At 42.8% G+C, this 8861-nt stretch overlaps 1 pseudogene; it reads right to left on the reverse strand.

The window, feature by feature from the left end:
• Nucleotides 1–3083: 3083 nt before the first annotated feature.
• On the reverse strand, nucleotides 3084–7480 carry LOC120836133 (annotated as a pseudogene).
• Nucleotides 7481–8861: the final 1381 nt, after the last annotated feature.

Here is an 8861-nt window from a genome sequence, read left to right on the forward strand (position 1 = left end):
GCGAGCGCGTGTAATATTTTTTTAATATTTTTTGTTATTCTCCGCACCTCCACGAGTGATATCCAAACAGACAAGGTTTCTTTTATTTGCTTTTCATCGCTTAATGTTGCTGTAAAGGTAGAAGAAGAGTCAGTGAATTGACGTGATCAACTACAATGCCTAGAAGGTGCTGTGTGAGGGACTGTCCCGGTATTTCAGCAACTGAAAAAGAGATCACACTGCATGCATTTCCGAGAGACGGTAAGCATCTTCAGCCTGGAGAGTATACGATGATTTGACGGCCTCGGTGTCCGAAGCTTCAGCAATGCAATTGGACGTGTCGTACGCAAGCAATCCTAATTTCTGCGAGCGTTCTAGAAATTTTTTTTTCAAAACTTGATAGTTTTGACGCGCAATATGTGACCTCAGGACCAAAGATGTCACTTATTGCGCGCTTTCGGTACCACGGGTCGCCCTCGTAGGTGGAGGAGATTTCCGCGTCGTCCAGTTAAAATATGACGCACTTATATTTAGTTACTCTCTCCGTGCCCGCTGGCTTGCCCGAACCCAAGGAGACGTGGAAACCGCAAAAAAGGTAGACGCTTAAATATGATTGCAGGGCCCCTTTAAGCATATGTACTGGACGCGAGTCTTCAAACCATTCATGATAATTAAAACGTTAGTTAAAACTTCCTAATGTCGTCTTTGTTTTGGTTTTTATTTATTATTTTTATTTACACTTTCCCGCTTTGAGGAGGCCTTAGTTGATTTACCTGAGAAATAATTCCGACTTCTGCCACCCGCATCCAGAGGATGCCGAGTTTGTCGCAACCGTGCTGTTGGAAGTGGCTTAGGCGGCTCGTCAACAGTTTCGGTGTGTTCCGCTCCTGTACTCCATGCTCCATTTTGTTGCGGCACTTGGAGTATGAAGCTCAGAGCGTCGGAGTAGGAGTAAAGGAGCGCGGACTTATGTGCCCAATATCGAAAATGGGTACAATGTCGAGTTATAGCAAAACCTGCTTGGCAGTGCAAGAATCGACCTGATGCGAAATTGCTCGGTGGTCTGAGAACACTGAGAGCGTTGCCATTTTATGGATGGCAAGCGTTGTCGGTGCCGAAGCACGATGGGGGCATCGGAGACAGCCATACAGGCAATGTGCAAAGGTGCGGCAGCTGTGTTTTCCACCTTTCAACCATGGAATGTGGACGAACAGTCTAAACAACATACCGAAACTGTCTGATGAAACTCTTGGAGGCAACTCATCTGAGGGCGCTACGAAATGCATGCAGAGTGCTCGTCCAACACACCTACAATACACCCGCACCGAATCGATTACAAACTTTAAGCACCGTGCCTATCTACAATGTTAAACAAAAAGGCCACGGTTTATGTATCTTGAATCACAGATGTTCGTCCGCACCGAAGAAGGCAGTGTGTGAGCTTCCACCACTGATTTCCACAGTGAAGGCGTACGACTCGCTCCACTGTAGTCGCAAGCGTGCACAGGCCTTCGAGTTTCGTCAGACAGTTGTGGTAGGTTGTTTAAACTGTTTGTCCACATGCCATGGTCGTAAGGCGAAAAACACAACTTCTGCGACATCGCACGGTGCCAGTACGGTTGCCTCTGATGACTCCACCATGCTTCAATACCGACGACGCTTGTTAACATTCAAATGGCGACGCTCTCAGTGTTGTCATATGACCAAGCAATTTCGCATAATGTCTATTCAACTAGCAATGTCCAAATCGGCAAAAGAAAGCGCAGCGGGGCATCGCACACTCGGAAATCGGTCCCCAGCAAGGTAAATGCAACAAAACTGCTTTCGCACGGTGCAAGACACCAAAACAAGAAAATCTTAGAAAAAGCTCCATCACACTTACTCAAAGCTACAAAGGATAGAAGCAACAACAGTGTCAAAATTAAAAACAGCCAACCTTTTATTTTTTTTTTACAAGAAAACTGAATTTTACATTCAATCACAATTACTTTGTGCAGGATTGTTTCTTCCACATAAAAAAGAGTTCCATCAAAAGAAAAACTTTTTCCAACATAATGGACCACACCTCAAAGGAGTATACCTCAAGCGAGTGCAAAGGGACTCGAAACAACGCCTAAACATGACCCAATATGCATTCAGATGCAGAACATAGCGAGTAGCTGAACGAAAAACATGTTAAACAAAGTATCACATTACATTGCCCAGCCTCAAGAATGCAGCCGACAGGGAATCATTCCCTACTCCCCAATACCTTTATGTGATGACAAACAATGGCATTTGGACAAAAGAATTGGGAGCATTATTCCAGACAATGTGGCTGCATGCACAATGTCTGTGACCCACCACACCGGACTTCAAACAGAACCTTCCCATATATTGCTGGCATTCGAAGGGGCTATTTACTGCCTTTTACTTTTATTTTGTATTTATAAAAATGCTCTTAGAGTTTGTCAACCTCAACTTTTGGCATTGCCTGATGAGCAAAGACAGATTAGAAAATGACATTGGATGCTGCTGGCCTTTGTATGGCTTAGTGCACATAAGCGCTTCAGTGTGGTGAGCTTTAACCATTAATCTGAGCAATGTCTTGAGATTTATCTTGCACTCAGACAAATGAAAATGGCACATAATTCTGCACAAGTGAAAATATTACACACATTATAAAGCATGGCAGGCTCAACTTACAGGTCAGCCCAAAGGCATTCAGAATGTGTGCATCTGTAAGGTTTTTGAGCACTGTTTGATATGGCAGTTCAGACTGGAATTATGAAAAAAATGCTTGAAAGCTGTGCTTGCACAAATGGTTTTTCCACCTGTTCGACTATGGCGGGTCAGATAGGAATTTCGAGAAAAGGCCTGGGGGTAAAGCTTGCACTTGAAAGGCTTTTCACCAGTGTGTGCTTGACTATGGTCTTTCAGATGTGCATTCCAAGCAAAGGCTTAGGGCAAAGCTTGCACTTAAATGGCATTTCACCAGTGTGTGTTGGGTTATGCTTTCTCAGAGCTGAATACAGAGCAAAGGCTTTTGGGCAAAGTGTGCTGCCCAATTGTTTTTTTAACAAGTGTGTGTTGGCTTATGCCTTTTCAGATCTGAATTCCGAGCAAAGGCTTTTGGGCAAAGCTTGCACATAAATGGCTTTTCACCAGTGTGTGTTCCATTATGGACTCTTAGATGCGAATTCCGGGCAAATGATTTTGGGCAAAACTTGCACTTGAATGGCTTTTCACCAGTGTGTGTTTGATTATGGTCTCTCAGATGATGATTCTGAGCAAAGGCTTGGGGGCAAAGCTTGCACTTATATGGTTTTTCACCTGTGTGTGTATTATTATGCCTTCTCAGAGCTGAATTCAGAGCAAATGATTTTGGGCAAAGCTTGCACTTAAATGGCTTTTCACCAGTGTGTGTTTGATTATGGTCTCTCAGATGTGAATTCCGAGCAAAGGCTTGGGAACAAAGCTTGCACTTAAATGGCTTTTCACCAGTGTGTGTTTGATTATGGTCTCTCAGATGTGAATTCTGAGCAAAGGCTTGGGAACAAAGCTTGCACTTGAATGGCTTTTCACCAGTGTGTCTTTGATTATGGCCTCTCAGATGTGAATTCTGAACAAAGGCTTGGAAACAAAGCTGGCACTTAAATGGCTTTTCACCAGTATGTGTCCGATTATGGACTTTCAGATTTGCATTCCGAGCAAAGGCTTTTTGGCAAAGCCTGCACTTAAATGGCTTCTCACCAGTGTGTGTTTGACTATCGATTCTCAGATTCGAATTCAGAGCAAATGACTTTGGGCAAAGGTTGCACTTAAATGGCTTCTCACGAGTGCGTGTTTGGTTATGCCTTCTCAGATCCGAATTCCGATCAAAGGCTCGAGGACCACTTTTGAGCTTTTGAGTGTTGCTTGGCACTTCGGACCTGGATCCAGAAGACACAGGAGGATGCTGGCTCTTAAATTGTTCATCGCCATGGGCAACCAGGTGGCTCACGATTCCACGCTGATCTCTGGTGACATGGGTGCAGGAACAGCAACTGAATGAGACAACCTTGGTGAATTTCAATGGTCTGCTTGTTTTCCCCCACGGTGCAGCTCCATCACCTACAAGAAAGAAGCTCATGTGTATTAGCACACTCAAGAAATCATCATCATCATCATCATTTATTTTCCTTGAGGGCCCCAGGGGGCATTATACAAGGGAGTGAACACACTAAAAACATCAACAAAAATAGTTAATAAAAAAACACGCTGTAATCTATACTTGTATTTCAGAAAGAAAGAGGTTAATGGCTGCAGCAAACTTGTTAGTATCAGTCATGTTTACAATGAGGTCAGGTAATGAGTTCCAATCGTCAATAGCAGATGGTAAAGTCGACATTTTATAGGAGACAGATGACGAAGTAATTGAGCGCAGTTTACATGAGTGGTCAAAACGAGGGAAAATACGGTAGGGAGGTGATAGTAGAGAATCTTTTAGATGGTAGTTGTGGTAAAAGATTTTGTGAAGAAGAGTGAGACGTGACACCCTTCGACGTAAAGAAAGTAAGTCAAGGTTAGCCGATTTGCGTAATCCTGATATGCTAGTGTATGGGGAGTAGTCAGAGTAAATAAAACGAAGACCTCTGTTTTGAACGGATTCAAGGTTGTTAGTTAGATATGATTGCCATGGTGACCATATAGATGAAGCAAATTCAAGTTTAGATCTGACCAAGGTCGTATAAGCTAGTAGTTTTACTGAAGGTGTAGCTAGTCTGAGGTTACGGCGAAGAAATCCGAGAGTACGGTTAGCATCGGCAGTGACAGCATTTATGTGAGTAGTCCATGACAGATCAGAGGTCAGGTGAACGCCTAGGTATTTATATGAGGAACAGGTAGCTACTGGGATAGTGGAAAGGTGATAAGAAAAGGATGAAACATGTGAACTGCGGGTGAATGATAGAGATTTACATTTATTAAAGTTTAAAGTCATTTGCCATTTGTGGCACCACTGAGTTATAAGTGCGAGGTCATTCTGCAAAATTTGATTATCGTGGTTTGAATTAATAGGTCTATAAATTACACAGTCGTCAACGAAGAGACGTATTGAAGAGATGTTGAGGTAGAGATCATTAATGTATATTAAAAATAGAAGGGGGCCAAGAACGGTTCCCTGGGGGACGCCGGAGGTTACAGTGCAGGTGGTAGATTTGGTGTTGTTAATAGATGAGTACTGGGTGCGATTTGTGAGGAATTCGGAGATCCATTTGACGACTGAGGGATGGATATTAATATTTCTAAGTTTCAGTAAGAGACGTTGATGAGGGACCCTGTCAAATGCCTTGGAGAAATCAATAAATATGGCGTCAGTTTGCTTATTAGAATCAAAGTTTGAGTAAACGTCAGTAAGAAAAGCTGTTAGTTGCGTTTCGCATGAGTATGACTTGCGAAAGTCGTGCTGATGCTCGAAAAGAAGGCTGTGGGAGTCTAGAAAGTTTATTATGTTAGAATAGAGTATATGCTCTAAGAGTTTAGACGACACACTGGTGAGCGAGATCGGGCGATAGTTGTTGATTAGTTGGCGATCACCTGCTTTGTAAACGGGGATGACGTTAGCGATTTTCCAATCGCATGGAATTTCAGAAAGCTGAAGAGACTGCGAGAAAATGTCGCAGAGGAAAGTTGAAGAGACGTGTTTAGTATTTATTAATATTTTCGAGTTTATTTGGTCGTCGCCAGAGCTAGAAGACACCTTCAGCTGATCAATGGCCTTCAGTACACCAGAGCAATCGATCATGATAGGATTCATAGGAGGATGAAGGGGGTGTTAGTTTCAAGAGCACTATGTTCGTCAAAAAGTGGAAGGCCGTACTCGTCAACGAATTGTAATGGAAGAGAGTGCTGGGTTAATTACTTTCCAAAACTTTTTAGGTTTATTGGTTAAAATGTTGGGGAGGTCATGAGTATAAAATTTGGATTTGGCATCATGAATCGCGGATTTGTAGGCCCTAGCGCATTCGTGATAGGCGTTCCAAGATGCGTTAGTGTTATGAGCCTTTGCCCTCGTATAAGCTCTTTTTTTCCTGTTGGAGTGACAATGAACTGTTTTATCGTACCAAGGGTTAGTGTTATCGGATATAATTCGAGTGAGTGGAACGAAACGTTTGATTAGGGATGTTAGTCTATCTTTGAAAAGAATCCAGTTTTCAATGACCGTCCTTTCTGCGAAGTTTACTGAGAATATGTGATAAAATTCTTCGAGGTTGGTGTTGATAGATGCGTAGTCGGCTCTCGCATAATCGTGAATGAATTTGCAATAACGTGATTTCTTAGGAGTAGTGATGGAGAATGTTAGCTCAATGACGAGGTGGTCGCTAATGCTGGGTAAGTATGTGACGCTGCTGAAGAGAGAAAGGTCATTGCTTAAACATAGGTCGAGTATGTTGCTGCAGCGATTGGTAATTCTAGTGGGTTGAGTGATAACATTAGATAGGTTAAAATCTAAACAAAGGTCAATAAACTCTTGAGAAAATGCACAGCTAGAACAAATAGTAGACCAGTCAATATTTGGATAATTGAAATCACCAAAAAGGGTAACTAAAGCGTTAGGATATTTACATGCGAGTTCAGAAAGGCATTAATACAGCTCAATAACAAAATCTCTTTTATTATCCGGCGGCCTGTAACAAACACCCATTATTACGCCCAACTAAGATAGCCAATTAGTTTAGAAAAGAGTAGCCACTAATGCAGTCTTGCTGAACCTATGCAGTATGTTGCTGCCCTTTTGAATTCAATTCGCCATAGCTTTCAAACAGAACTGACACCATTAATCAAGGGGAGTCCCTAGTCTTTAAAAGCGAAAATCTTAAGAAAAAATATACTTTAATGCAGTTTACACATCTTCTATTTACTACACTCAGAGTGTGCACAATTATTTAGTTAGGTCTATCAAAAGTTTGATACCCATGGTGCTTAGAAGCTCATTTTGAAGTTCTGTACTTTAGAATTATTTTTCTTTCCTGACAACAAAACATTTTTACGTGGTATTTTTGGGTCGAGAATCTGGATATAAATACTTTTTAAGAGTTGGATAACTCATTAATCAGAGAGTGAAACAAGAACAAGGTTTCGGGAGACTGTTAGATATGAGGTTTTCTAATTGGCAATAACTTCGTGACTTCCTTCTAGTTATCAGTAAAAGAATTCCAGCATGCGATGCAGTGATGTCCTGCTAACATGGATTTTCTACTATACAGATAAAAGTTGGGGGGACTAATCCCTCTCCATTCAAATCTGCTTCACTAATGTAGAAACTCGTAGTCCAGACTATGGGCAGCTAGTTTTAGGAACAAAAATGGGTAAATACGTGCCGAGGGTTTCACTACTGTCTGCTGTTGGTTACCCTTCTTTCGAAAAGAAAAAAGACCTGGGCACCGAACAATGGTTTAATTTTATGGGGCTTTCCAGTCAACTGGGTCACCAGCCCCTCTCTTCCCATGTGTCACAACCATGGATGAGAAACCTGAAGAACCTAAATAGGCCATGTGTATTTTAAAAGGGTAAAAACATTGCAAAGAGACATGGACAGGGAAGATGTACACAAACAGAGCGCTGATTACATCACGTATGTCACATCATATCAACTGAGCATTGTGTCGAAGACTGTTGATGAATACAAGTTCACAGTCATGTGTCTGTACAGTGGCCCTATTTTTTTATAATATCAAGCAAGCGTCGACCGCCGGACGGCCAGCGCTGTGCCGCGAAGAAATGCGGTGTCACGGGAGAGAATAGGCACGTGTGAACAAAACTCTTTCCGTTGCGAGCGTCGTCTGCTAAATTTTTACGTTGACCGCACACCCCCTGTTCATTATCTGCTAGCATAGGACAGCACTTGCTTTCTTTCTCTTTTTTTTTGATACAGCTGACACACCCGCATGTCATCTCGGAGTTAATTTACTTTTTTTTTTAATTTTATGTTTGCATTTACTTTGGTGAACCAACAAAAATTGAAAAATATGGTGACGCGACAAACTGAATGCAACAATGCATCATTAAACTATATACCACAGACAATGCTACGAGCCATCAAAACCAATCCAGTGCTTTCACCAATCCACGGGACATCGTGCTTCCCTGTGCAGTTGTACCCAATGGGAAGGCCACGTGACACACTTTGGACTGGCCAAGATGGCTTGTAGCGTCAGCTGCGGTACAACACAAAGTGAAAGGGAGCATAGATAGGGTTTCCGCTTGGTGTTTTGTGTTATCAACTGCGTTGTTGCTGTCGTCATCTAGCTATGTAGCCGGGTGATCACACTTTTCTTTGACCAGCGGGTGCACGGACATTTTTATGCCTCCTCGAGTGCCTAGAGAAACACGGGAACGTGTTCCGAGAATGTCGATGGGCGGCATGACTCAAAGAAATAGAGCAACAACAGTCGGGGTTATACAGGCTACCGTAACTAGGATAGTGAACGCATTCACATTCCAAGAGGATTGGCGTATCGGCGATGCACTTCGACATTGAAAGCGCCCTGCCCTCATGAGTCATTCGCTACGGAGCAGGGGCTGTGTGCGATCAACGGATTAGCCTAGCAGACGACGCTCCCACCAGAAAGGGCTTTGTGCGCACGTGCCTAATCTCTCCCGTATCGCCGCAAGACTCCGCGGCACAGCACTGGCGTCCCAGCAGTCAACGCTCGCTTGATATTATTAAAAAATTGGGCCACTGTACACCTTGATTACAGTGTGTTCCCAAAGGCTATGCAGACATCGAAAATGCCTTATAAATAAGCCAATGAACGCAATGCAGTGAAACTTATCACAAAGGGGTTTTAGGCGGTTCATTTATTAATGCGAAAACATTAACTGTCGCATGGAGCGAACTGGCGTTATCAGCTTTTGAAGCC

This window comes from Ixodes scapularis, unplaced genomic scaffold (assembly GCF_016920785.2).
Source record: "Ixodes scapularis isolate PalLabHiFi unplaced genomic scaffold, ASM1692078v2 PGA_scaffold10__122_contigs__length_95168666, whole genome shotgun sequence".
Classification (NCBI taxonomy): domain Eukaryota; kingdom Metazoa; phylum Arthropoda; class Arachnida; order Ixodida; family Ixodidae; genus Ixodes; species Ixodes scapularis.